General features: G+C 43.9%; 1 protein-coding gene and 1 long non-coding RNA gene across 3 annotated transcripts in view; both read left to right on the top strand.

Annotated features, from left to right (window-relative positions):
* Window positions 1–27,195, top strand: part of CAMK1D (calcium/calmodulin dependent protein kinase ID) — a 432,276-nt gene that overhangs the window by 191,032 nt on the left and 214,049 nt on the right. The gene's annotated exons all lie outside the window — the stretch shown is intronic.
* LOC140632904 (uncharacterized) lies at window positions 19,194–21,907 on the top strand. Its single transcript, XR_012030549.1, has 3 exons — window positions 19,194–19,570; window positions 20,469–20,590; window positions 20,778–21,907. It is a non-coding gene; the product is annotated as an uncharacterized lncRNA (long non-coding RNA).

Below are 27,195 nucleotides of genomic sequence, written 5' to 3'. Positions count from 1 at the left end.
GGTTGTAGGGATGAAGGCTAGATGGAAGGACTGACGGAGGAGAAAGATACTATACTGTCAGGTTCCTGAAACTTTTCTTTGTCAACTGAACTTCTTGCTTTTGTCCAGGGACAGAAGCAAGATTAGGCCAAGGCAGATTAATCTTTGAACGAGGGGCTTGTAAATGACAGACATACTATCTGCTCTATGTGCAGTAACTGGATATAGCAAATCCCTTTTCATTAGGTCTACAAAGACCAAAATATCGCAATATATGTGATGTGATGTAATCTCTGTATTTAGGGTGGGAGTTGAGTAAGCAGAGTATAGGGAAGACAGCTACCTTGGGATCAGCAAAAGAATGTACCAGTATTCATAGGATTGAGAAAGGGGATGCAACCTCCCCGTAAATTAAAGAAGGCGATAGATGTGTCTGGGGATTCTCTTGGTCCACATGGTCCCATGGCTAATGATAAATGTTTATCATCATCATTTATTGAGAAATAGTGGTGACTTAGTATCTTTTTTGGATTAGTTGGGCAAATCATTCTGTTTTCTTGAGTTGTAAGATTATGGGTCAGGTTTTGGGTTAAAGTGTTGGAAATAGAAGGGCCTCCCTATCCTTTGCCCTATTTTAAGAGTTGATTAGGGAAGCTTCAGTCAATTCAGGTAAGATACTGCTGTTCCCTAGATCCTTGTTTAACAGTTGTGGTCTTGGGGCCCCTGGGTGGCTCGGTCAGTTGAGCATCTGCCTTCTGCTCAGGTCATGATCCCCGGGGTCCTGAGATTGAGCCCCACATTGGGCTCCCCGCTCAGCGGGGAATCTACTTGTCCCTCTGCCTCTGCCTGTTGCTCCACCTACTCTCTCTCTCTGTCTCCCTCTGTCAAATAAATATATAAAATCTTTAAAAAACCAAACCAAAACAGTTGTGGTCTCCTAGAGCCCAGATGGGGTGGCATGGGGCTGCAGAGAAGACACAAGCATCTGGCTCACTGGATCCTGGGAGGTTGCATGACTTCATTGTACCCAACTGGCATCACAGGAGTAGGAGAAATCCTCTGACCAAGACATATACAAAGTAAGAAGAAAAGCCCCAACCTTTCACTCTGCAACTCTTCAGTGTTTCCTTCCTGTGGAGTCCCTTTCCCAACAAGCCTTCCATGGTAAAGACAAGAACGGGATCAGGAGAGGTCAGGCAATGTCGCCACTTTGGCTTTGTCTCTCCAATTAGAGATGCTCACATTTGATGAGCACTTGTGAGCTCTTGCCTTTAATGATATAGCTCTCTGCCCAGAAATATTAACACAGTTTCCACATGGGCTCCAGGGAGAGGGCTGCAGTCCCTCCAGTAAGATCCCCCATGTCAGCCTCTGGAGAGGAGAAGAATGTCAAAATTGTATAAATTCCCTATTATCCACCAGAAGATGCTTGAATGCATGCATAAAGGCAAATGAGTGGCCTGATTTTGTAAGAAAATAGAGGACAATAGAAGGCTGTAAAAGTATTAGGTCTAGGGGAAAAAAAAAAGAATTACTAAAGTAGATTTGATTGTAGTTCCCACCTGCTGAATAAGCAGGAAGCTAGGAAGGTGCCCCCAAGTGAGTAAATGTTCCCTTTGTGATGAATTCAACTCAAAAAGAGACTTTCAAAACAATGGATCCTACATTTTCACTCAGATGCTTTATGTAACTCAAGGAAAACTTAGAAAGAGTCTCTGCAATGCATTCATATTCTGTTTTTAATTTAGTTTTTTTTTTAAACAAAATATAGAAGGGTTGATGAACCTGTGTTTTGATTCGGAGGAAATTCCAAGCTCCTGTGTTTAGCAAATGCTGATCTCGTGAAATGTGGTAGCCTCTCCCTTTTAGCAACCACAGTGTATGATAATGAAAGAATTTTCCCCCTGATTCCCTGAGCCATACAAGCTGTTTGCTCCAAAATCTTCAAGTCCTTTATTAGTCTTTTCCGGCATGAACTTCTACCCACAAACATTCTATGTCCTGTAAATAGTAAATGGTGTGAACAAGTTTTTCTTTTATGACCCATTTTGTTCCATTTTGTTCTGGCTGATTCTTATCTGACAACACGTGGGAATGCACAGGCTCTGACGCTCCCTTGAGTCTCACATGGTCCCTGACCTGGCAGGTGTGTGGAGTGATGGGGCCTCTTCCATGGGGGTCTCCATTCAGTCCTTGAAGATACAGGTTGAGGTCTTGAAGTCTTAGAAGGGCTTTCTTCCCACAACCTCCTTAGGTCATTTCAGCCCAGCTGGTGGACATCAGGCGCCTGTGGCCTGGGAACACAGCTCTTAGGACAGAATAAGAAGTCCCCCTGCCCCTGGGCCCTGCCAGAGGAATGGGACTGCTCACAGGAGGTAGGACTTCAGAATCTTCCAGAACTAGGGAAATGCCTACCTATGATTTGAAGGACCTCTCCCATGATCCTGTCTGCCTTTCCATACTTGTGTGAAACTCCTCTTTCATGTGACCAGTTCTTTATCTGAGCAAAGTCTGATAATAATAAAATAACTGGAAAGCTCATTATGAGCTCCCTTGTCATCATCATTCACAATCTCTTGTTTACTTCACTAGCAAAAGCAGTCCAAGGTAACGGGAATCTCCTCAGCCAACTATTTTCCGAAGCCAGAAAAGGTGTGAAAACAACCCCAGTGACAGGAAGATCCCTGCATGACAGAAATTCTTTATGTTGTACAAGAGAGAGTGTCCTTCCGAACACAGGGTGGGTTCGTGGGGGACCCTCGGAGTTAGAGCTTCATCCTCCTGGATAGCAGGTCCATCTTATGTTGTGAATTCCTGGAACCCCAGAAACACCTCTATGTGAATGGAAGTCGGAATCAAAAGTGTTGCCTATTTTTTGAGCACTTAGTAGACATTTCTTTGTGGGGCACCTGCATCATCTGTGTCCAGCTCGCTGATGGCTGGGTGGGTGCTGGGCCTGCACACACGTGTGGAGGCTGTCCACTGCACACCCTCTGCCGTGCAGAGATTTGGAAGTTCAGGATGTCTGAATACAGACTCGTGCTGCAGCTCCAGCCCTGATTCCGCCTGTGAACTGTACCCATGCATATCTCTCACTGCTGGCTTGGTATCCCCCAATATATGTCCTGCGATTACCTCAAGCTCAGCATGTCCAAATGCCTTATCCCCCACCCAGCCTTGGCTTTTCCTGCTGTGTGCAAGTCTCAGTTGTGGTGGTGGGGGGTTGATGCCACTTGCACAGTTGTCAAGGCCAAGAAAACCTGGGAATCACGTTTGGTGCTTCCAACAGAAGAAGTCACAACTCTGCCCCCTGCCCACTGGTGCAGCCATGGACATGATCCTTAGGGCACCTGGCTTCAGCCTTCGAAGTGTCTTAGGTTTGTCAGCCTACTTTCCCCACCCAGCACCATCATCATCCCTGATGTGAACGATTGAAACAGGTCCCCTAGCTGCCTTGCCTTCTTTCTCCAACTCCTCCTTCACGTTTTCACCCATGTAGAACTTTCCCTGAGGGCCCAGCCAATGTGTGGGCTCCACCTCTCTGAACTCATTCTCCCGTCTTTTCTGCGTGAATATTCTCACACTCAGACCTGATTACGCCACCCCCTTCTGGACACAGTTTTCACGTGTTCCTCCTCCATGTCTGGAATAAAGGCTGAACTCCTTACTTTTGCACGTCAAACCAGTCATAAAGTGGCCCCAAACTGCCTTTCTAGTCCTGTTGTTTAGCCCCGCCTGCCTTGGAATACACATTCTTGCTGTGGCTTACCGGCTGCACCTTCCATTCCCAAAATACCCTGTGCCTGGAGTCCCCTGGGGCTTTGCATTACCTTGGTGCCTAGAGTGCTCCCACCTGCCCTCAGAGTCACTTTCTGCTTCACAACTCTCCTTACATGGCCTTTGGCACAGTTGGCCAAGTCTGCAGGCAGCACCGGTGAGACCTTTCCCTGTGCCCCCGGGAGTGTCCGTAAGTGCTTCTCATGGTGGCCTTCGCTCCGGTCACTTTCCATCATAAGCCATCACGAATCCCTTATCTACCTACCTGCCTGCCTTCTCAGGTGGGGGTGTACCACGTGGGCCTGGGATCATTTCTCACGTTATGTTCAAATTCTTAGCACCCAACCAACCAAGCCAGTGTCTGGCGCAGGATCATTTCTCAGGGTGGACACATGCAGCAAGAGAGACAACAGAAGGAGATGGGTGTGCACAAACAAGTCAGGCAAAAATCCCGAGGCTGGTAGAAACTGGGCACGGGAAGCAGTACAAGCACCAGCGTCTTTGAAGATGATGGACGGTAAAAAATAATGAGATGAAACATATATGGTAAATCTTTGATGCATTAGCAAAAGTGCTTGTGTGGCAGCGGCACGAGGGAAACTGAATTTCTGTCTCCTCCAAGGTGTAATCAGTGTGCTTGGCTTCTCTGGGGAACTTTCTGGAAACTCTTATTTGATGCTATTCAAAGGATTTCAGGAATTTGAGGGTCAGTCTTAATTATCTCGAGTTGATTCATTCCTGAGAATAGAAATAATTTACCACCTGTTGCTTGCGAGTAGTACTTTGAGCATTCCTAGGGATTGCTTCAAACGTTTCCGGTTCCAGTGAAGTGTCAGGAGGCGCGCTGTTGATCTGTTGTGTATCTAGGGGTGCTGAAAATGTGCAGGGGGTGAGTCCTAGTTGCAATGGAAATATTTAAGAATGGGAGAGGGATGTGCCTATGCTGCTAGTGCCAGGTGTTTCCAGACTTGGTTGATCCCAGAATCCTCTTCCCTGTACACTAGTGCACCACAGAACCACACTTTGGGAAACCCTGACCCAATGTGATATTTTCATTTTGCAGAGAAAACAGGTGGGGCCCAGACAGATGAAGGCCGTGAGACTAAGAAGTGATAGTGCTGGGACCTGAGCCCAGGTCCCCTGGCTCCTAGGTCTGGGTACCTCCCTGTGAACCGCACGGCTTCCCACGTAGGGTGAGAGGGTGGAGAGAAGTGTGTGTGTGTGTGTGTGTGTGTGTGTGTGTGTAAGAGAGAGGAGGGCAAAACACACACACACTTTGGCCAGAGCTGGCCCTGGGCAGGAACTTATTCTGCCCACTTATCAATGGCATTTCACCCTCGGCTACCCATGCTTCCCAGCACCTGGTGATTTCAGGCCATCAGGGGTCCACTGTGACCCCCGTGGCTCTTCTCTCTCCTTTATTCTGTGACCCAAGTGGAGCTTCTACAGTCAAATTCCTGTTCACTGCCTTCTAAGGAATGATCCAAAAGAGGGATGCTGTCAAGGAGTCAGCTGGTGAAGGTGGGCACGAGGGAGCGGCCGCCACTGGGGCAGATGTACCATGACCACGGTCCTCAGAGCCCACAGCCCGTGTGGCCTGTGCTTCTGCCTCAGGCTTTGGCCGCCCCTGGACATGGCTGTTTGTGGCCAACTCCCTCCCTCGCCAGTTGGCAGGGAGCTCTTGGAAACAGGAGTTATTGGGAAATCAAAGTAAACAGGCCGGCCTCTCCCCGAGGCCCTGGGCATGGAGGGGCTGTGCGTGGATGCAGGCTCTGGGAGCCACAGGGCAGGATCGGGCCTTACCTGGTAACCCCTGTCCTGACTGCCAGGGACCAACTGAGGTCAGAGAGAGAGACCCTCTGCTGGTTTCTCAGCTGTGTACCTCAAGGTGCGAAGCCACCAGACTAGCTCTTCCTCCAAGTGAAAGCAGCAGCTCCGTCCTCATTTCCACCTGAGCCTAGAGGGTGTGACTGACCAGTGTCCCGCAGGAGAGGGACCACTAGATCTCAGACCCCGGGCCCTCTGACCCACGTGTTGCCTTCTCTCTGCCTCGACCCCCCTACCCCCCAGAGCCCCATCGAGAGGTGGAGAATCCAGGTCTCCGAGAGGCTGGGACCCCGGATGACTATGAACAGGCCAAGCTCTCCTTTGCACTTAGGCTCAGCTCAGCTTGCCCTGAGGTTCTCCAGACAGCAACCTCAGTAGATTCGGGCTTCACTCCCAGATCTGCTGGACAGTGGTGCGAACCCTGGGCTGTCCTCACAGGGCGGAGTTGCTAGTGGAAGGCAGGGTTTTTTTCTTTTTCTTCCAGGTTTTAATTTAAATTCTAGCTAGTTAACGTAGAGTACGATGTTGGTTTCAAGAGTAGAATTTAGTGATTCATCACTTCCATGCAACACCCAGTGCTCATCCTAACAAGGAAGGCAGGGATTTTAACTCTTGGCTCCCTGATGATTTTGAGTGCGGGAAACATCCTTTCCTGCCAGGTCTTCGTGCTACTCCTCGATCCAGGCCGGCTCAGAGGACTCACATTGTTCTATTTCATGACTGTGGTGTGCATGACCATGGCTTCCATTTTCTGATTCCCTATGGGGTGTCAAGCACCACGCCAAGCACCTTGTGGATAAGAGCTTTTTAAACCACTGCAAGGATGCTGGGGGTTAGATGTTATCATACTCATTTCATGGAAGAGGAACCTGAGGCTCATCTTGCCAGTGGTCTGGCAAGGAAGGAATTAAAGAAATGGCAAATACTCAAGCCCAGTTGAGTCCCTGTAGCCCAGACTCATACCTACCTCCCCATAGAACCAATACCCCTTAGAATGGACCAGTTCTTTTTTTTTTTTTAAGATGTTATTTATTTATTCATGAGAGACACACACAGAAAGAGGGGCAGAGACACAGGCAGAGGGAGAAGCAGGCTCCATGTAGGGAGCCCGATGTGGGACTCGATCCTGGGTCTCCAGGATCACAACCTGGGCTGAAGGTGGCGCTAAACTGCTGAGCCACCAGGGCTGGTCAGAATGAACCAGTTCTTTGTTCCCCCTAGCTTTATGGAAATATAAGTGACATGTAACAAGTTGAAGGTGTATGACATGATGGTTTAATACACGTATATATTGTGAAATCATCACCACAGTAAGACCAATACCTCTCTCACCTCCTATAATTACCATGTTATGGTGGTGGTGGTCAGAACACTCAAGAATTAACTAACCCTCTAAGCAAATTTCAAGGATACGGCATTATAAACTGTAGTCATCACGCTGTATGTTACATCCCTAGGACTTAGTCATCTTACGACCAGCAGCATGTGTGCTCTAACCAGCATCTTTCCATTTCTCCCACCCTCTAGTCCCTGGCAATCACCACTCTACACTCTGTTTCTCTGGCTCTTTTAGATCCTTCATGTCAGTGAGATCATCCAGTATTTTGTTTTTCTCTGACTGACTTGTGTCACTTAGCATAATGACCTTGGGTTTCATCCATGTTGTTGCAATGGCAGCATTTCTTTATCTTTTTTGGTGGCCGAATAATATTCCACTATACACATATACCACCATTTCTTTTACCCATTCATCCATGGATGGACACTTAGGTTGTTTCCATGTCTTGGCTATTGTGAATAATGCTGCAGTGAACACAAGACTACAGATACTTTCTCAGGCTCCTGAGTTCATTTTCTCTTGTTATATATTTGGGAGTAGGATCACTGGATCATATGGTAGTTCTTAGTTTTAATTTTTTGAGGAACCTCCATACTGTTTTCCATAATGGCCGTCCAATTTACATTCCCATCAACAGTGCATGAGGGTTCCCTTTTTTCCACATCCTCACCAATGCTTGTTATCTCTTATCTTTTTTTATACTTACTAGCCATTCTTTCAGATGTGAGGCAATATCTCACTGTGGTTTTGATTTGCATTTCCCTGATGACCTGTGATGTCAAGCAGCATGTCATGTACCTGTTGGCTGGGCCAGTTCCTCCTTATCCATCTGACCACTGATGAAGGGGAGAAGAAATACCTGAAACTCAGCAATAACAGAGAGCCTTGCTGTCCACTGCTTGACTAGGAGAAATGAATTCACTTGTTTTCCTTTCCTTAAAGCAAAAGGGAGGGATGGTTGAGGGGGGAGGTTGCCTTCCCCCTTGAAAGGCTGATGCAGTGCCCATTTTGCGGGGTCAGGCGATATGACATGGTGGTCAAGGGGAGGGTCTCAATCTGCCTGGATACATAAACTGAGGGATCAGTTTAGTTCTTCTCTCTGTGCCTCAGTTTCTCCATCTGTACAAGGAAACTAGTGCTTCTCTTGATGACTAGTGTGAGATTAAATGGATTGATACTCATGAAACACCAACAACAGTGCTTGCCTTGTGCATGCTCAATTAATGTTATCTACTTGCATTAGTTGGCATTTTCTGCATATTATCCTTTGTTTTTTTTTTTTTTCTCCCATGTTTCTGTGCTCCAATACTTCTTTAAATAGTTCTAGAAAATCACTAGTTCTTCTGCTAATATCCTGTACCACTGGAACCAGCAAATGTGAAATCTTATGAGCTGATGATTTTTGGAGAGAGGGAGTTTATTTTATTTTATTTTTTTAGAAAGAAAGAGAGAGAGAGTGAGAATGCAAGTGGGGGAAGGGACAGAGAGAGAGTGAGAGAGAGAATTTTAAGCAGGCTCCATGCTCAGCAAAGAGTCCAGGACAGGGCTTGACCCTGAGATCATGACCTGAGCCGAAATCAAGAGTTTGGACACTTAACCAACTGAGCCACTCAGGTGCTCTATTCAGGGAGGGGGAGTTTAAAATGAGGAATCAAAAGCTCTGTGCTGTGATTGGACATGTGGGAGCTCTTGCACTATTTTGCATCCTTGACAACTCTAACCTCTGACCTCTGCAGCAGAGGATGTGCCCAGAGGTCATAGCTATTTGCAATGGTTCCTAAGGTCAGCAGAATCATTTTGCAAATGAAATCTTCCAAGACATCATCAGGGTTTGTATCTATCTTTGGAAGATGTGTGTTAAAGACATTATTGTAGTGACGAGGTCTGTGGGATTAATGAGAAAATAGTGCCCTGTTTAGTCTCTCCTGTCCATCCCTATGTGCAGTGCTTGGCCAAATCACTTGCCAACCAGGATGCCAATTGTGTGCTGACAGCACAAGCTGGCAGGGTTGGTGCTAATCCTGCTGTCCTTCCTCCCTGGGTGACCTTGGGCCCTGGTCCCCACCTTGCTGAACCTCACTTTCTTGTCAGTAGTAATGTGGAGATCTGGGAGTCAGAGATGCTATCAAACTGACATGAGAACATCACTCAGAATAAAAATTGCATTCTCTTGGCCTCAGACTTCCAGGAGCTCATTCAGCAGAAGCTCCTCATTGGCCTTTCTCCACACTACTGCACAGTAGGCGGAGCAGCCATGCAGCAACAGAGGACCTGGGAGATGGACCTGAGCACAACCCCAGATGGGGCTCTTGTTAACCTTGGCAAGTGCATTCTGATCCATCTGCAGCCAAGACCCGCAGCTGTCCTTCAGGGCTAGAGGTTGCAGATTGGGCTACAGAATTCAGGGATCAACCAAAAACTACTAGAACTGATAAATTAATTTAGTAAGATCGCAGGATTCAGAAGCCAATGCACAGAAATTTGTTGGATTTCTATACAGTGATAATGAAGGAGCAAAAAGAGAAATTAAGAAAATAATCTCATTTATAATTGCACCGAAACGAATAAAATACCTAGGAGTAAACTTAACCAAGAGGGGAAAGACCTGTACTCTTAAAACTAAAATACTGATGAGAGAAATTGAAGGGGACACAGAGAACTGGAAAGACATTCCATGCCCATGGATTAGAAGATCAAATATTTTTAAAATGTCTATCCTACGCAAAGCAATCTACACATTTAATGCAATCTCTGTCAAAATACTGACAGCATTTTTTATAGAGCTAGAACAAACAATCCTAAAATTTGTATGGAACCACAAAAGACCCTGAAGAGTCAAAGAAATCTTGAAAAAGAAAAACAAAGCTGGAGCTATCACAATTCTGATTTCAAGTTATACTACAAAGCTGTAGTAACCAAAACAGTATGATATTGGCACAAAACAGATACACAGATCAACAGAACAAAGAACCCAGAAATAAACCCCCAATTATATGATCAATTAATCTTCAGCAAAGGAGGCAAGAATATGCAATGGGAAAAGACAGTCTCCTCGACATATGATGCTGGGAAAACTGGACAACTACATACAAAAGAATGAAAGTGGACCACTTTCTTACACCATACACAAAAATAAACTTAAAATGGATTAAGGAGCTAAATGTGATGGGACGCCTGGGTGGCTCAGGGGTTTAGCGCCTGCCTTCGGCCCAAGGCATGATCCCAGAGTCCGAAGATTGAGTCCCACATCGGGTTCCCTGCATGGAGCCTGCTTCTCCCTCTGCCTGTGTCTCTGCCTGCCTCTCTCTCTCTCTCTTTCTCTCTGTCTCTCATGAATAAATAAATAAAATCTTAAAAAAGGACCTCAAAAAGGACCTAAATGTGAGACCTGAGGCCATAAAAATCCTAGAAGAGAACACAGGGCAAGTAACAACTTCTGTGGCATCAACCATAGCAACTTATTTTGAGATATGTCTCCTGAGGCAAGGGAAACAAAAGCAAAAATAAACTTGAGACTATATAAAAATAAAAAGCTTCTGCACAGCGAAGGAAACAATCAACAAAACTAACACACAACCTACTGAATGGGAGAAGATACTTGCAAATGATATATCTGATAAAGGGTCAGTATCCAAAATATATAAAGAACCTTATAGAACTTGACACCCAAAACCCAAATCGTCCAGTTATAAAATGGAGCAGACATTTCTCCAAAGCAGACATCCAGATGGCCAACAGAAACATGCTCCTCATCACTCAGCATCAGGGAAATGCAAATCAAAACCACAATGAGGTATCACTTCACACCTGTCAGAATGGCTAAAATCAGCAACACAGGAAACAACAGCTGTTGGCAAGGACATGGAGAAAAAGGAATCCTCTTGCGCTGTTGGTGGGAGTGTAAACAGGTGCAGCCACTGTGGAAAACAGTATGGACTTTCTCTCAAAAATTAAAAATAAAAAAAATTACTACAATCCAGTAATTGCACTACTGGGTATATACCCAAAGAATGTGAAAACACTGATTTGGGGATCCCTGGGTGGCGCAGCGGTTTGGCGCCTGCCTTTGGCCCAGGGCGCGATCCTGGAGACCCGGGATTGAATCCCGCGTCGGGCTCCCGGTGCATGGAGCCTGCTTCTCCCTCTGCCTATGTCTCTGCCTCTCTCTCTCTCTCTCTGTGTGACTATCATAAATAAATAAAAATTAAAAAAAGAAAACACTGATTTGGAAGGATATATGCACCTCTGTATTTATTGCAGCGTTATTTACAAAAGCCAAATTATGAAAGCAGCCCGTGTCCATCAATAGATGAATAGATAAAGAAGAAGTGGTATATATACATAATGGAATATTACTTACCATAAAAAAGAATTAAATCTTGGGGAACCTGGGTAGCTCAATTGGTTAAGTGGCCAACTCTTGATTTCAGTTTAGGTCATGATCTCAGGGTCGCGAGATTGAGCCCTGCATTGGGCTCCACACTAAACATGGAGTCTGCTTGAGACTCCCTCTCCCTTTGCCTCTGCCCATCCTCTCTCTTGCCCTCTCTTTAAATTAATAAAATAAATAAATAAATAAATAAATAAATAAATAAATAAATAAATAAATAAATAAATAAAATCTTTAAAGAATTAAATCTTGCTTTTTACAACAGCATGGATGGATTTAGAGAGCATAATGCTAAGTGAAATAAGTCAGTTCAGAGAAAAACAAATGCCATATGATTTCACTTGGGGGATTTTAAGAAACAAAACAAATGGACAGAGGGTAAAAAACAAAGAGAGAGTGAGAAACCAAGAAACAGACATTTAACTCTAGAGAACAAATTGATGGTCACCAGAGGGCAGGTGGGGTGGGGGTGAAACAGGTGATGAGGATGAAGAGTATACTTACCTTGGTGAGCAATGAGTAATGTATAGAAGTGTTGAATCACTGTATTGCACACCTGAACCTAATATAGCACTGTATGTTAATTATACTGGAATTAAAACAAAAAACCAAAAATAAAAACAAAAAGGAATTTAGGGGTCCATGTAACCCACTCAAAGGTGTAAAGCCAAGTTCCCTGGTTGGCTTCTCAGGAACGAAGCTCACATTTTCATCTCCGTCCTCTGTGTGTGGCTTCTCTGACTCAATTTTCTATTGTTTCTAAACTCAGCAGGAGAGGAAAGGGACGTTTGTATGGGTGCCCCCAAGCCCAGGAACACTTAGGCAGCACTTGGCATACAGTGGTTGACATCCAAGATAGCAGTGGTGGCAGAGGACTGGACTTGGAATCATGGTGATGGTGCTTACAGCTGCCATCCATACCAGCTGCGTCCTCCCTCATATTTGTGACATGACACTTCTCATCTGCTTTTGTCATTATCCCCAAGAGCTGGGTCTTCCCAAGTAGATGAGGGAACAAACTCTTAGCGATCATGCAGCCAAAGAATTGGCTCCACCCAGTGAGTGGTAGTGAGGGAGAAAATGTGTACGCAGTCATTCTACCCTTAAAAGAAGGGAATGGAGTCAAATCTCTGGTGAATTATACTTTGGGGGTCATATCAGGGCTCCCCATTCCTGGGCCCCCAACACCTGATTGGTGTAGGAATGTCTTCAGATGGGGAAGAACAGGTTTCTAATGAACATTTCTTTTCTTGCATTTCTCTTTCTTTCCTTCTTTCCTCCCTCCCTGCCTCCCTCTTTTCCTTCTATCTTTCCTACTTCTCTTCCTTCCTTCTTTCTTTCTCCTTCTCTCCCTTCCTTTCTTCCCTGTCTCCTAGTCTTTCTCCTTCCTTCCTTCCTTCCTTCCTTCCTTCCTTCCTTCCTTCCTTCCTTCCTTCCTCCCTCCCTCCCTCCCTCCCTCCCTCCCTCCCTCCCTCCTTCCCTTCCCTTCCCTTCCCTTCCCTTCCCTTCCCTTCCCTTCCCTTCCCTTCCCTTCCCTTCCCTTCCTTTCTTCCCTATCTCCGAGGCTTTCTCTCTTCCTTCCTTCTTTTCTTCCCACCCTCCCTCTCTCCCTTTCTTTCCTACTGGGCTTTAAAGCCAAGCACACATTTATCCCCCACATGTCCCATTCCCTCATCAGTGAGGATACCCCAAGGCTGACGGTACGAGAACCTTCTAATAAACTACCCAACACACTGTAAAGGGTAAGCTGCTCTTGAGAATTATGGGTTTTGCAATGAGAGGAATTCAGAAAACCTCCTAGGCCATTTAGTGATGTGTTAATTTTCCAGGAATATCTCCCCTGCACTGTTCACGTTCACTGAGCATCCCTGAGCATGTGCTGCCTCCACCACAGACACAAAAGCATAAACCTTCCAGCAAATGCCTGGCATGCTCTAATTACTCTGAGGATCCGGAGCAAGTCACAGCTTTGCAGATTGCTCAAATGTATCATGGCACTTTCCTACCCAAACACAAGGATACTTCTGCTTTTACAACTGACAGGAATGCAAACCCAGAGGACGCTTTGTATTTTATTTTTTGGGTAGGGGGGAACCTGAGATTTCATAGCAAAACGGAACAGATCTATGAGAGGTAATATACAGACACTGATAAGTCCATGGAACCCATGGAACTAATAGCAGATTTACATAGTTTACAGCATTTTGCTATTTGTGTGGAGAGATTTAAGATCATCAGGTTTTAAATAGTATTTTTTTTCTTCTTCCATGCCTCATTAATATTTTCACTAAACTGGTAAGTTGTGTTTTACAACAAAAATCCAGCCCCCGGGCCTGAATGGCAGCTGTCAAGAACCAAGTAAATCAGAGTTAGGAATTATTCCATTTATTTAACAATGTCATAGACAAGATCTTGTGTTAAGATTGCAAAACATTTACTTATTCAAGATGTCCCTGCCTCTCTGTTCCTTTCTTTTCCCCTTCAAACATAGGATAAATCAAGTTTTTGGGCTACGCCAACTGGAAAAGGCATCACGGAGCAATGATTACATGTGTTGGCTTCAGTGCCTGCCCTCTGGAGTTCATATCAGTGTGTAATCTTGGGCAAGTTATTTCAGCTCTGCTAGTGTCAAGTGTCTCATGGGAGAAATCACAGGGTTGGTGTAAAGAGTAAAATGGAATAATCTCTGCAAGGCGCTTGGGACAATGCCTGGAGTGTGTAAGTGCCAGTAGCAGCTGTTTATCATTATCGTTTTTATTATTGTTGCTTTACTTCCAAGTCCTGGTGTTCCAGGCCCTTGCCCTCTAGCCGAGGGAGCTCACCAGTAGACAGACATTTATTTGTGATGGAGATAAGGTCAGAAGTGTTCTAGAAATGGGCATGTCAGGGAAGACCAGAGAAATGGGCATGTCAGGGAAGACCAGACCAGAGGTATCTTAAAGGTTCAAGAGGGAGGAAATGTTCACCCATCAGACGCTCTGGAGAGTTTGAGAAAAATTAAAACTAGACAGTGCCAGTTGAATTTAGGGACAGCAAAATCATCTGGTCCCCATATGAGCCATTTTAGTGAACGGGTGGGGACACAGCCCGTGGTGTGCTGGTGAATGCCCAACAAGGGGCTCTCTTCTAGTATCTACCAACGTCAAGGTGTAGACTCCCAGCATGGCTGATTGAAAGCTTGAGGTCGCTGGATCCAGACTGGAAAGAGATGTTCACAATCCTGACCTCAAGGTGGAGATGGGCAGCAGATGGCTTTCATTTTCAAGTTCATGCGCTTTGTGTAGAATAGATATAAACGAGGCGGTGGTACGTATGCTGTGTCAGTGCTCCTGCCTTCACTGAGTCTGGGTACTGACATGTGGCCCTGATCCCTTCTCTCTGGGCACACCCCGGATTCTAGGAGGCTTCCCATGTTCTCAGCAGACCTCCTTCTGTCATCCGCCGCTCAGAAAAACCTGCTGCCTCTCCCAAATCCTAAACATATCATTGCAAATGGAAGAGTTTGGGGATAAGAGCCGGTCCGTCTGTCTCTAACACATTTCAAGGCAGAGTGTGTCCCGATCCACTGACGCCAGTCTTTGGGTCCACTTGGCAGGGATGATCGGCAGTGGAAAAATGACTCAGTCTTGCTTTGTGTGGCAGCCCGGAAGGATGATCCGACTTTGGACTCAGAAAGCAATCTTTTGATCTTAATGTGGCTTCTCAAGTACACTTCTGTTATGTGAATGAAAATATACTGTCCAACTGACCCCACTTTTTCTGTCTATGTGGTGGTTATAAGTCTCAATTCAAAATTATGCATAGACTTTCTGACTGATACATCAGTTTCCTGTCAGTTTGGTTAACAGGATTCAAGACCCGAAAACCCCAGGGGGAAATGAAAATAACAGCAAGTACTTACAAAGCACTTATGACACACAAGGCACTCCTATAAGTATTTTACATGTCAATCTAAACAAGAACCCTCTAGGTCTCCATTTTATTGAACAGGAACCTAAGGCACAGAGATATTTAGTAATTTGTCCAGGGTCACACAAGGATCAGAACCAGGATTTGAATGTAGACCTTTGGTTCCCAATGGTCTAACCACTACCATAGGCTGGTTCCTAACTGGTGAGTTCCAGAACTTAGAATGAGACCCTGAACTGTTGCAGAGAACCTGGAAGATTCCATTTACACTGCAAAACACAAGATCTCTGTCTGTCCTGGAAAGGATGCAACAGAGACCATCCCAGGACCATAAGAGCCTCCTTCCAACAGGAAGCTCTACTGTCTCTGCTTCTGCAGCTGTAATGCCCTCATCTGGTTCTTTTGGTTTCTGGAGACTTACTCTGTGATCATTCTTGCCCCAGACATCTGCTTCCTGGTGAGAAGGCTCAACCCTGGCCCTGGGATCACATGTCTGACTACCTGCCCAACTAATGGACCCTACCCTTCCTGTATCCCCAATTCCCTGGATACTTCAGGAGGATGCCGCCTGAGTTTCTCTTTGCCCCCACGTTATCCTGATAATGCCTCGTTGCCCTGCTTGGCTGGGCACTTTGTGTCTGAGGCTAGACCACTAAGAAGCTAATTAAAAGGGAACTGGGATGCAGTAGCTAAAAAGTTATTCCTCCTAAGCCTCTCCTTGGCTCTTTAGTACCTTCTGAGAAGATGAGAGGCCTCTGCCTTCCCCATTCCCTTCTCCTTGGGCCTCCAGCAGATGCCCCTGCGAGCCGCCCTTCAAGAGCTTCAACACTCCAAGCTGGAGAAGAGATGACAGGTCACCTTCAAGGTTTATAAAGAGGCCTCACTGAAAAACAAAGTCTCAAGGCAGAGGGATGGAATGATGTCCCTTGGCATTTCTCTGTGTCTGTGGTCTGAGGTCTGGTTTTTATAATGCGGCTTTAAGGGTACCCTGGCTGTATCAGAAAGTTCTCTGGATCCGGGGAAAAGACAGCTGATTTTCCCCCAGTCGTCCTAAGTGGAAGAGAGGACCTTTGCAGAGAGAGAAGGGGAGGTAGTGTGTCTCTCCTGGTACAGCCCCGGCAGGTCAGCGTCATTCTTTGAGCATTTGGTGTCGTTGCTTAGACAATGAAAGGCTGAAGCTCTGTGCTTCCAGGACACCAATACACTTAGAATTTTCATGATTTTGATGACAGTGGAAAGTTCTCATAGAGACTCTTATCGTGAGCATTGTTGTACTTAAAAAAAAGAAAAATCTGATCAATGTAGTCATGGAACGTGAGTCCTCCAAGGCAGATGCGTGACAGCAGTTCATTTGGGAGATGGTATCTGTAGGGGCTCTGATTCCCTAATAGAATGCATGTCCCCACTTCCATCTCAAGAACTGACTAGATGGTGTGGCGTGGTGCCTCCGTCCTTGGTGGCAGGAATCACAGTAGGTAAAGCTGGTGGTTGAACACCCACGTCCCCTCCTCCCGTTTATGCATAATTAATCCCAGCCTTCTCCAAGGACTCAGTTTTCAGCATCCTTAAGCCCTGCCTCTTGCAACCCCAAGGCTTTGGGAAACTTGCTAAAAGCTCTTTCCGCAGACAAGAGTTTGGGAATCTATGTGCAGAAACGTGTCCCTTCCAAACTGGTCTCTGAGTGTAGCAGGTGGCTCCCGGACCTGGGCGGCTGGTGCTCCTGACAGCAGCCCACTTGGTGGGAATGTCACAGTCATGGCCATCATACGAGATGATGGAAAGCCGTAAAGAACCCAGGGCAGTGTTGATCAGAATCCTGATCTGCATTTCCATCATCTATAATGTGTGAAGTGGCCATGGAAACTATAAACTTTTTCTATTTTGAAACCTTAGAATCCCCTTCAGCACTTTAAACCGAATGGTTGTGGAGGGTCAAGGGCAAATTTTCCTTAAATTTTTTTTTATGATTTATTTTTTTTTATGAAAGAGAGAGAGTGTGTGAGCAGGGGGTAGGGAGAGGGAGAGAGAAACTTAAGCAGGCTCCCTGCTAAATGGGGAGCCCAATGTGGGGCTTGATCCCAGGACCCTGAGATCATGAGGTGAGCCGAAACCAAGAGTCGGATGCTTAGCTAATGTATCATCCAGGCATGATGACCACTTAGCTTTGTTAACTGTCTTTCTTATAAATCCACTGGCTATTTTTTTTTTTTTTTTAAGGAATACAAAGTCAAGTGAAAAGCCATTAGAAGCATGGTAAGATTTAAGGGCATTTACCTAAACTGAACTGAAGCTAAAGGCATAAATTTTACTTATTTTATTCCTCTGTTATTTCTGTTCTTGGTCTGGATATGTGACTCTACTTGTGATGTTGTGGAATCATTGGTTCATAAAAATGTCAGATGAGAAGTTCCTAGACCACCATCTGAGTAACACCCTCCAATGTTGGGATATTATCTGTTAAGTCACAGACAGGATGGCCCATAGTACAGAGGTTACTACCTTATAAGGCAGTGCCCTTTATTTTGGGACAATTTAACTATTAGGAAATGGATTCTTATGTTTGAATCTCTGGCTTTGTAGACTCCCCCCGTTGTTATTATGTAATAACGCTGACAGTGATGGATAATTTTATTGAGTCCTAACTATGGGTCAAGTACTCCACGTAGGACTTAATGTACCAGCTCATTTAATCTTTGTAAGGATTTTTCAAGGTAAGCCATAATATTCCTATTTTGCAGGGAAGAAGACCAACAGGTAAAAGGAAAATGTGACTCGCCCAGTAAGCGCAGAGGCTGAGTCCAGAATCTGTGCTGGAACTCTGGGTTCTTCTGCCCTCCTTTGGTTTCTCTCCCATCTTTCGCCCCCACTCCCTTCGTCCCTTCATTCCCCCATCAAATATATTATTCCACACCCCTGCCTGTCTCTTAAAGCTTTTGGTTTAGAAATATCACAGGAGTTGGCTCCCAGTACCTCAGATGCGAGCCGATCTTTCTAACAAACGTACAATGGGACCTCTCCTGGCCGTTTCTGGAGCAAGTGTTGACGTGGTCCAAGAATCACACTTTTGGGCACAGCCACATCACATTTTTGCCTTGCTTGAGTTTGTTTTCGACTGAAATCCACGGGATCTCCCCACCACCACCACCACACATACAGTCTTTGCCAATGTACAGCTGCTAAGGGGGGCAGTCAGGGTAGGGCATGGTTAGGTGGCTGGACTGCTTTGTCCTCAGACCACTTGGTAGCCCTGTCACCTTGAGCTGTGACTTGGCCTCTCTATGTCTCAGCTCCCTCATCTGTAAAGTGGCATCATAATAGTGCTTATTAGTTCACTGGGTTGTGAAAATTGAATTAATAACTTGTAGGCACTTAGCCCAGAGCAAGGCAGGTAGCAAGTGTTCGGTAAATGTCATTGTTGTTATGCCCAAACTGTTGCTGTTGCTCTCAGATCAGTGATGAAAAAAAATTGAACTGTGGATTTACATTACATATACATTTAATTCGAGCAAATTCCATCAGCTGCATCTCTCTTTCATGTGATTAAAAATACTGTAAAGTGGGGTGCCTGGGTGGCTCAGTCAGTTAAGCGTCTGCCTTTGGCTCAAGTTACAGTCCTCAGGGTCTTGGGATCGAGTCCCCACGTTGGGCTCCCTGCTCAGCAGGTCAGTGGGGTGTCTGCTTCTCCCTCTCCCTTGGTGCCCCTAGCCCCTACTCATCCTTTCTGTCTCAAACAAATAAAATCTTTAAAAAAATACTGTAAAGTTATTTTTTGCACATAGTGAGTGCTCTCTACTACACAATATCTAGAGTTTTTATATATTACTAAGCTCTAAATATGTAGTAGGGTATTGGGCTAAATGTTTAAAAATGTGTGCACCATACTTTCTGGGCAATGGAAGGAATTTCTAAGGGAAATTTTGATTACCATGTACATAATTTTTGCCTTTCTGGCTGACTTTAGACTGTGTTTGAACTGAGCCTGCGTAGGGAAGTCTGTGATAAACCACTGGAGCCTCCATCCAGCCTTCCCGAAGTTAACTAGTTACCTACTAGCATGCTCCTCCTGCCCCGTACAGCCCATTCACCATGCAGAAACCAACAGAGAAGTGTTGCAGGGCTACAGGCTGTTAAAAATACAGAAAGATGGCTGTGTCTCACGTCCTCTGATTCTTTGAGTTCCAGCCAGACCACCATGTGTTAGAAACTGCTGACCAGCAGAAAGTCTCCAATCTTAAAGCCACGTGCCCTAATAATTACAACACAGTGTGGTAAGGGAAACACATTCCCAACTAATCATCCATGCCATGGGCACCCAAATCTGGGGATCCCCAGGGGAAGCAGCATTTGAGGTGAGTTTTTTTTTTTTTTAAGGTGAGTTTTAAGGGTTGGTAGAAGCAGCTGAGAGGGAGGATGGAGAAAGAGTGGCCTATAGGAAGCCCAAGAGCGTGGAGGGGTATTTGGGGGTGAGCCAGGAGCCTGTGACTGGAGGGTGCGAGGGAGGAGGCCAAATGGGACCAGGCAAGATGTCCTCAGGTCACTGAGAGCCATTGATAGAAGAAGCTCAACTCCCTGCTTTTGACTCTTGATGGGGTTCTTAGATTCCATTTCAATCTAAATATGGAAATATATTTGAGTAATTCCATCAAGTATAGTTTCTAAAAGAGAATTGTTTCAGTTCTTTGCCCCTCTTTGGAAATGGAACTGAGGAAATGAATGTGTGTGTGTGTGTGTGTGTGTGTGTGTGTGTGTGTGTGTATGTATGTGTGTGTGTGTCTTTAATGTATAGTTAAAATTGATAAGGAAATACAAAGAAATTAGTTTCCATGTTGGCGAAGTAGGATTATGGGCAAACAGATACTGTATTTGTTATATGATGTTTTAAAATTGAATGAATAACAGAACTTAATCATCTTGACAAGTAATTACAGAAGTTAACATTTAGTGATGCTTCTGGTTCTCTGGACTATTCTACATCTTTTCTATGCATTAGCTCCTTTAATTCTCATACGAGCCCCTCACATAGGTATTGTTTTTACCCACCCGTCACAGAAAAACCTAAAAGACAGAGCAAATATCTTTGTCTTTTTTGTCAAGACTGAAGCTTGACAGTGAGGAAGTAGAGGAGCCAGTGTGGGGGACCCAGGCAAATATGCCTCCTGAGTTCACATTCTTAGCTGCTAAGTCATATGACACCCACTTCATGGTATTTTTAAAGTAAATTGACTGTGTGTTTTGGGGGTAAGGTAGGAAGAAGTGGTAGCAGGAGATTTAGCTGTGGGATTGCTTTCTCAGCGTTTGGCCATGTCCAGTCACAGGAGCTCAAGACATCTTATGGTAATCCAACACACCACGATCATCTCATAAGCAAGGTGAGTGGTAGGTTTTTTCCCTCAAGGACACACAGGGCCAGTGGGTTTCAGAATAATCAATCGTTGAAAATGCATTTATGCTTTGCAATACAGTTACCAGTGCACCAAAGGAAACATGATTTTTAAGCCTTCTAATTGATTAACTGGTGCTATTATTCCATTTTGAAATTTTTTTTTTCTCCCACAGCGACCAAAGCAATGTGTGCTCATGGAAGATAAATTAGGAAAAGTGTCTAAGCAGAAAGATGAAAAACATTCAGAATCCCACATTCCAGAAATCCCGCTCTTCACATCACATATACATTAGGGACTGCCAGTCACCCTAACCTCTTTCCACCCCAATATATGAATCCGGATCAGCCTTTCCTTGGAGTGGGAGAAGGAGCCACCGTGTGTGTGGTAGGCAGGTAGGGCCAGAAAAGGAGGTGGCCCAGGGCATGGTGATTTGTATTTCCTGCTCGTGAGAGAGCTGTTCATTAAACTTCAAGGAAAAAAGTAATTTTCTGTTCCACATGCATCTGGATTCTGACCTTGGGGACCAAACGCAAAGGACCGCGAGTGGCGCACACACCGTTCTTCAGCTTTTCCAGATGCTGAGATTCTTGCCGCATTATTTTCACTCCTCTGGGTTGTGTGTCTCTGATTCACTAGCGATAAAAATATTGAATGTTCAGGAGAGACAGAAATGAGAAGCTCATACCAGGGCGCTGCAATGCTGTTTCCACCAGCGACATTCTTGAAATTCCTCCCAGTGACTTTTCCAAAGAGAAGAAGAAGCAATAGGCGTTTTTCAAAGCATTGATTTTGTTGCATAACATCCATAATTGGAATAGAGAAGTTTATATTTTTTTGAAATGACAATTCACAGTTGTCTCTTTAGCTCCTGCCCCTCTCCCACAAGGTCTGGGGTCCCACTGTCACCATTTACGTAATTATTTATTTTGTATGAATTCATATTTGTTTTGGATTCAAGTATATGATTGGAGTATGTCATCCAGTCTAGTTTGTCAGCAGCAGTGGATTCCAGGCTCTTCGGGATTTTTTGCTTTTTTTTTTTTTTTTTAAATCTTTATCATCTTTGACCTCTGTCTTTCCTGTCACCTGGCATCCACCACAATGGATTCCATATATCTCCTGAAGACATGAGCATCCTCCTCAAATTTGTCATTTTGTGGTGTATGTGTGTGTGTGTGGGGGGGCGAATTTGTGTTTTTATTGTTTTATCTTTTTAAGTTTATTTTATATTCATTTTTTAGTCATCTCAGCACTCAACATGGGGCTCAAACTCACGACCCCAAGATCAAAAGTCGCACGCTCTTCCGCCTGAGCCAGCCGGGCGTGCCGAGTTTGTGTTTTTATTTTCATGAGTGCTGTTCTTAAATAAACTCCATTCTGTGGCTTACTATTTTTAATTCACACTGTTTTTAACATCTGGCCTTACAACTATATTTCCCTCCAGTCTGTTGATTTTAGCTGCTTTTGCTCCATCCATTCTACTCTCCATCTCCCCAGAGATAGATATGTGGGTTGCCAGGCTTTCCTGCCTCCATGAAGAGTATCATAATGCACGCCCTTGTGCAAGCCCCGTCTTAGGCTTATAGGGGAATTTTCTCAGGCCTTATAATCAGAAGGCATACATGATTTCGTTAGGGATTGCCAGATTATTCTATTTTTTTAGTACGTATTTGTGGAGTCCTTTATGTGTTTATTACATTATCCTTGGTGTCAAGACGGATTCCTGAGAAAAAAGCAGAGGACTATGTTCTCAAGAAGCTTAAAACTCAAGTGGGAAGAAGGTAACAATAAAGAGAATACATAAGTAATCATAATAGTTATCCTTCTTTTTTTTTAGTAAGCTTCATGCCCAAGGTGGAGCCTAACACAGGGCTTGAACTCACAACCCTGAGATCAAGACCTGAGCTGAGATCAAGAGTTAGATGTTCAACTGACTGAGCCACCCCGGCGCCTTACAGTTAGTTACCATTTATTGACGATTTGCTACGTGGCAGGCATTTATATGCATCATTTCAGTCCTCCTAGCCTTATGGGATGTGTGTGTATTATTCACTCCTTTTTGCTGTTTAAGAGAAAGCAGTTCAGAGTGGTTAAGTTAGTTGTCCAAGGATGCACAGCAAGAATGGTGGTAGTGCTGGGGTCCTGAATCCAGGTCTCTTGCTTATCCCAAAATGAGATGCTTATTTTTATTTTTTAAAAATATTTTATTTATTTATTTATGAGAGATACAGAGCGAGGCAGAGACCTAAGCAGAGGGAGAAGCAGGCTCCCTGCGGGGAGCCCGATATGGGACTCAATCCCAGGACCCGAGGATCACGACCTGAGCCGAAGGCAGACGCTCAACCACTGAGCCACCAGGCATCCTGAGATGCTGATTTTTAATGAAATTACTGAGTCTTGGCCTATAGCAGGTGCTCAATAAATACTTCTGAATTACTGCTTGAAATAAGAGTGGCTAGTATTTTTTGAGTAATACCTGCTAAGCTCCGTTTAAATATTTAATGTCTAGTAAACTCTCCAATATCACAATAATTTTATGAGGTTGGTGTTATTACTATTATCTCTGTTTTACTCCCGAGGAGACTAAGGCACAGAGAGGCATAGAATAATTGACCAAATCTACACAGAGCTGGATTTCTTAAAAACTCCCAACATTTTATTTGAGAGGATTATAGATTAAATGCAATTGCAGGAAATAATACAGAGCAATCCCATAAACCTCTACCCAGTTTCTGCCATTGGTAACATCTTGCAAAACTGAAGTACAGTGTCATAACCAGGATATTGGCAAGGATACAGTCAAGATACAGAAGGTTCCAGCATCCCTCATGATGTCCTTTTGTAACACACCCAGTTCTCTCTGCTCCCACCCCCTCCTTCACTCCTAGCAACCTGTATTCTGTTTTCCTTTTCTTTCTTTCTTTCTTTCTTTCTTTCTTTCTTTCTTTCTTTCTTTCTTTCTTTCTTTCTTTCTTTCTTCTTTCTTTCTTTCTTTCTTTCTTTCTTTCTTCTTTCTTTCTTTCTCTTCTTTCTTTCTTTCTTTCTTTCTTTCTTTCTTTCTTTCTTTCTTTTCTTTCTTCCTCCCTCCCTTCTTTCTTTCTTTCTTTCTTTCTCTCTCTCTCTCTCTCTTCCTTTCCTTTCCTTTCCTTTCCTTTCCTTTCCTTTCCTTTCCTTTCCTTTCCTTTCCTTTCCTTTCCTTTCTTTCCTTTCCTTTCTCCTTTCTCCTTTCTCCTTTCTCCTTTCTCCTTTCTCCTTTCTCCTTTCTCCTTTCTCCTTTCTCTTTTATCTTTTATCTTTTCTCCTCTCCTTTCTCCTCTCCTTTCTCCTTTCTCCTTTCTCCTTTCTCCTTTCTCCTTTCCTTTCCTTTCCTTTCCTTTCCTTTCCTTTCCTTTCCTTTCCTTTCCTTTCCTTTCCTTTCCTTTCCTTTCCTTTCCTTTCCTTTCTTCTTCTTTTCTTTCATTTATTTATTTCAGACACAGAGAGAGATCACAAGCAGGGAAAATCATGACCTGAGCCAGAGGCAGACTTTGAGCCACCAGGCACCCCTGCTCTCTGTTTCTAGAGTTTTATTTTTAAAAATAATGTCATGAAATTATACATGTACTTAACATGTACCTATATGCCGTAAATTAACGTTATGATGTTATACATACAGATGTAAACCTGGGATTGTCTTTGTCACTCAGCCATCTCTGGAGGTTCTTCTAGGTTGTCACATGTATCAGTGACATGTTCAGTATGTCAGTATGTCATACATGAACTATGTATCAGTAGTTCATTCCATTTTATTGCTGAGAAGTATTACATGGAATTGGGTGGATCACAGTTTGTGTAACTACTCACCAGTTGAAGGACATCTGGCTTGTTTCCATTTTTTAAGCCATTAAAAATAAAACTGCTATAAACTTCTGTGTACAGGTTTTTGAGTGAGTATAAATTTTTATTTCTCTGGGATAAATGCCCAGAAGTTCAGTTGCTGGGTTATATAGTGGTCGCATGTTTGGTTTTTTAAGAAATTGCCCAAACTGTTTCCCAGAGTTGGTGGACCCTTTTACTTTCCCACCAGCAAAGTATGAGTGATCCGGTGCTGTCACTATTTTTTATTTTAGCCATCCTGATAGGCATGTAATGACATCTTTTTGTGGTTTTAATTTGTATTTCTCGAATGACCAACAGGGCCATCGGTTTACCTTCTCCGGTGAAATGTTGATTCGTGCCCAGGTTCTATTTGGATTGGTTGCTTTTTTAGTGTTGAGTTTTGAAAGTTCTTTATATAGGCCAAGTATATAGTATACAGTCTGAGTAGAGTCATCCTTTGTTGGATATGTGGTTTGCAAATAGTTTCTCCACTCTGTAGCTTGTCTTTCCATCCCCAAGCAGGATTTTTTTTTAAAGATTTTATTTATTTATCATGAGAGAGAGAGAGAGGCAGAGACACAGGCAGAGGGAGAAGCAGGCTCCATGCAGGAAGCCCAACGCAGGACTCGATCCCGTGACTCCAGGATCATGCCCTGGGCTGAAGGCGGCGCTAAACTGTTGAGCCACCGGGGCTGCCCCCCAAGCAGGATTTTTTAAAGAAGCAAAAGTTTTTAATTTTTCCCTCCCTTTTATATTTTTTAAAGATTTTATTTATTCATTTGAGAGAGAGAGAGTGAGAATGAGAGCACAAGCAGGGGAAGGAGCAGAGGGAGAGGGAGAAGCAGACTCCCTACTGATCAGGCAGCCTGATACAGGGCTCGATTCCAGGACCCTAAGATCATGGCCAGAGCTGAAGGCAGCTGCTTCACTGACTGAGCCCCTCAGCCTTCCCCTTCCTTCCTTTTATACAGGAGGGAGGGCCCTTCTCATTTAGAAAAACAAATGCCTTGGTCCAGGTAAGACTATTCAGCTGGTAGTGATTTCTGCTGAAAGGTCAGAGTGACAGATGCTTCCCATTTATCTGGAACCCTCTAAGCCTTAATTTCTTCATCATACTCTTTTTATGGTTGTTGTAAGAATTAAAGGACATAGCAGGCAAAGTATCCGGAACCATGCTACATGGGCACATGACCCTGGTTGCCAGAACCATCCTTCCCTTCCCCGGCACTCCCTGCATGCTGGCATATGCTCTGCTTCAGCTATCTCTCACCTCCTGGAAATCTGTGAAGGGCTAGATTTCTGATTGCTTGGAGTCAGTATGTCAAATTATAGTAGACTCCATAGATGTCTTTGCTTGAAGTTTTAAACAATTTGCCAAGATTACATGTGGGCATATCTGGGATAAAATTCATGTTTTAGTAAGTCTGGACTTTTGGTAGAGTTTAGGCAGGGGTCCCATATTTTTATGATATTAGATCTGTAGGAATCTTAGAGATCATCCAGCTTAATTGTTTTTACTCAATTTTTGCTGTTGTTGAGGGTTTTTTTTTTTAAGATTTTATTTATTCATTCATGAGAGACAGAGAGAGAGAGAGAGAGAGGCAGAGACACAGGCAGAGGGGGAAGCAGGCTCCATGCAGGGAGCCCAACGCAGGACTTGATCGCGGGTCTCCAAGATCATGCCCTGGGCCGAAGGCAGGCGCCAAACCACTGAGCCACCCAGGGATCCCCTTTTGTTGAGTTTTTTTTTTAAATTTATTTATTTATTTATTTATTTATTTATTTATTTGAGTTTTTAATAGCAAAACTAATATACACTTATTATTAACACATAAATGACTCAGAAATGTATGTGGAAAAAGTCAATAATCTATTACACCACCTCTGTAATCTTTAATTCCTCCCCTCTGAGGTGGCTAATGGTAACTTTGTTGTTCACCATTCTTTACTTTATATTCAAAAATTCCTTTACCTCTATCGTTAGTTTTTGTTTTTAAGTGAAAGCTATATTATACTCTTACCAAAATCATGTTTCTGCACTTAACAGTATGTCACGAATATTCTTTAGGTCTTTATATAATTAAAAAATTTTTTTAAAGATTTATTTATTTATTCATAAGAGACACAGAGAGAGAGAGTCAGAGACATAGGCAGAGGGCGAAGCAGCCTCCTCACTCGAAGCCTGATGTGGGACTCGATCCCAGGACCCGGCGATCATGACCTGAGTCAAAGGCAGATGTTCAACCACTGAGCCATCCAGGCGCCTCTACATTCTTTTAAAATTTAACTTTACTTTTGTCAAAGCAAGACCCTTGTATATTGTTTTAAAATTCAATAGTATCACTAGACGTCAACTGAATAATTGTGGCCACTTACCCCAGTCCTCCCTACTCTTGGATTCTCTCTTCCCAAAGAGACACGCTGTGAACTCCTTAAACTCTTTCTTTGGGTATTTACCTCCAAATTTCTAAACAATATGTTTCTACTATGGTTCCTCAATTCATCTGTTTTAGAACATCATCTGTTGATGTCATACCAACAAGAGGATTTAGCTTTTTTATCTAACTACACAAAAGATATGCTCACACACACACGTTTGTCTTAAACGATCAGTGCTTATGTCAAAGATCAGCGCTTATATTATGTGACTATGTAAATAATATTCACAGCAAAATCATAAAAGTGTATTAGGATTACATTTCCTTTCTTATACTTATTTTGTTTCCCTTGGA

Source organism: Canis lupus, chromosome 5, assembly GCF_048164855.1.
Source record: "Canis lupus baileyi chromosome 5, mCanLup2.hap1, whole genome shotgun sequence".
NCBI lineage: Eukaryota > Metazoa > Chordata > Mammalia > Carnivora > Canidae > Canis > Canis lupus.
The sequence above is the reverse complement of the archived record's forward strand: the minus strand, read 5'-3'. Positions and strand labels throughout refer to the sequence as shown.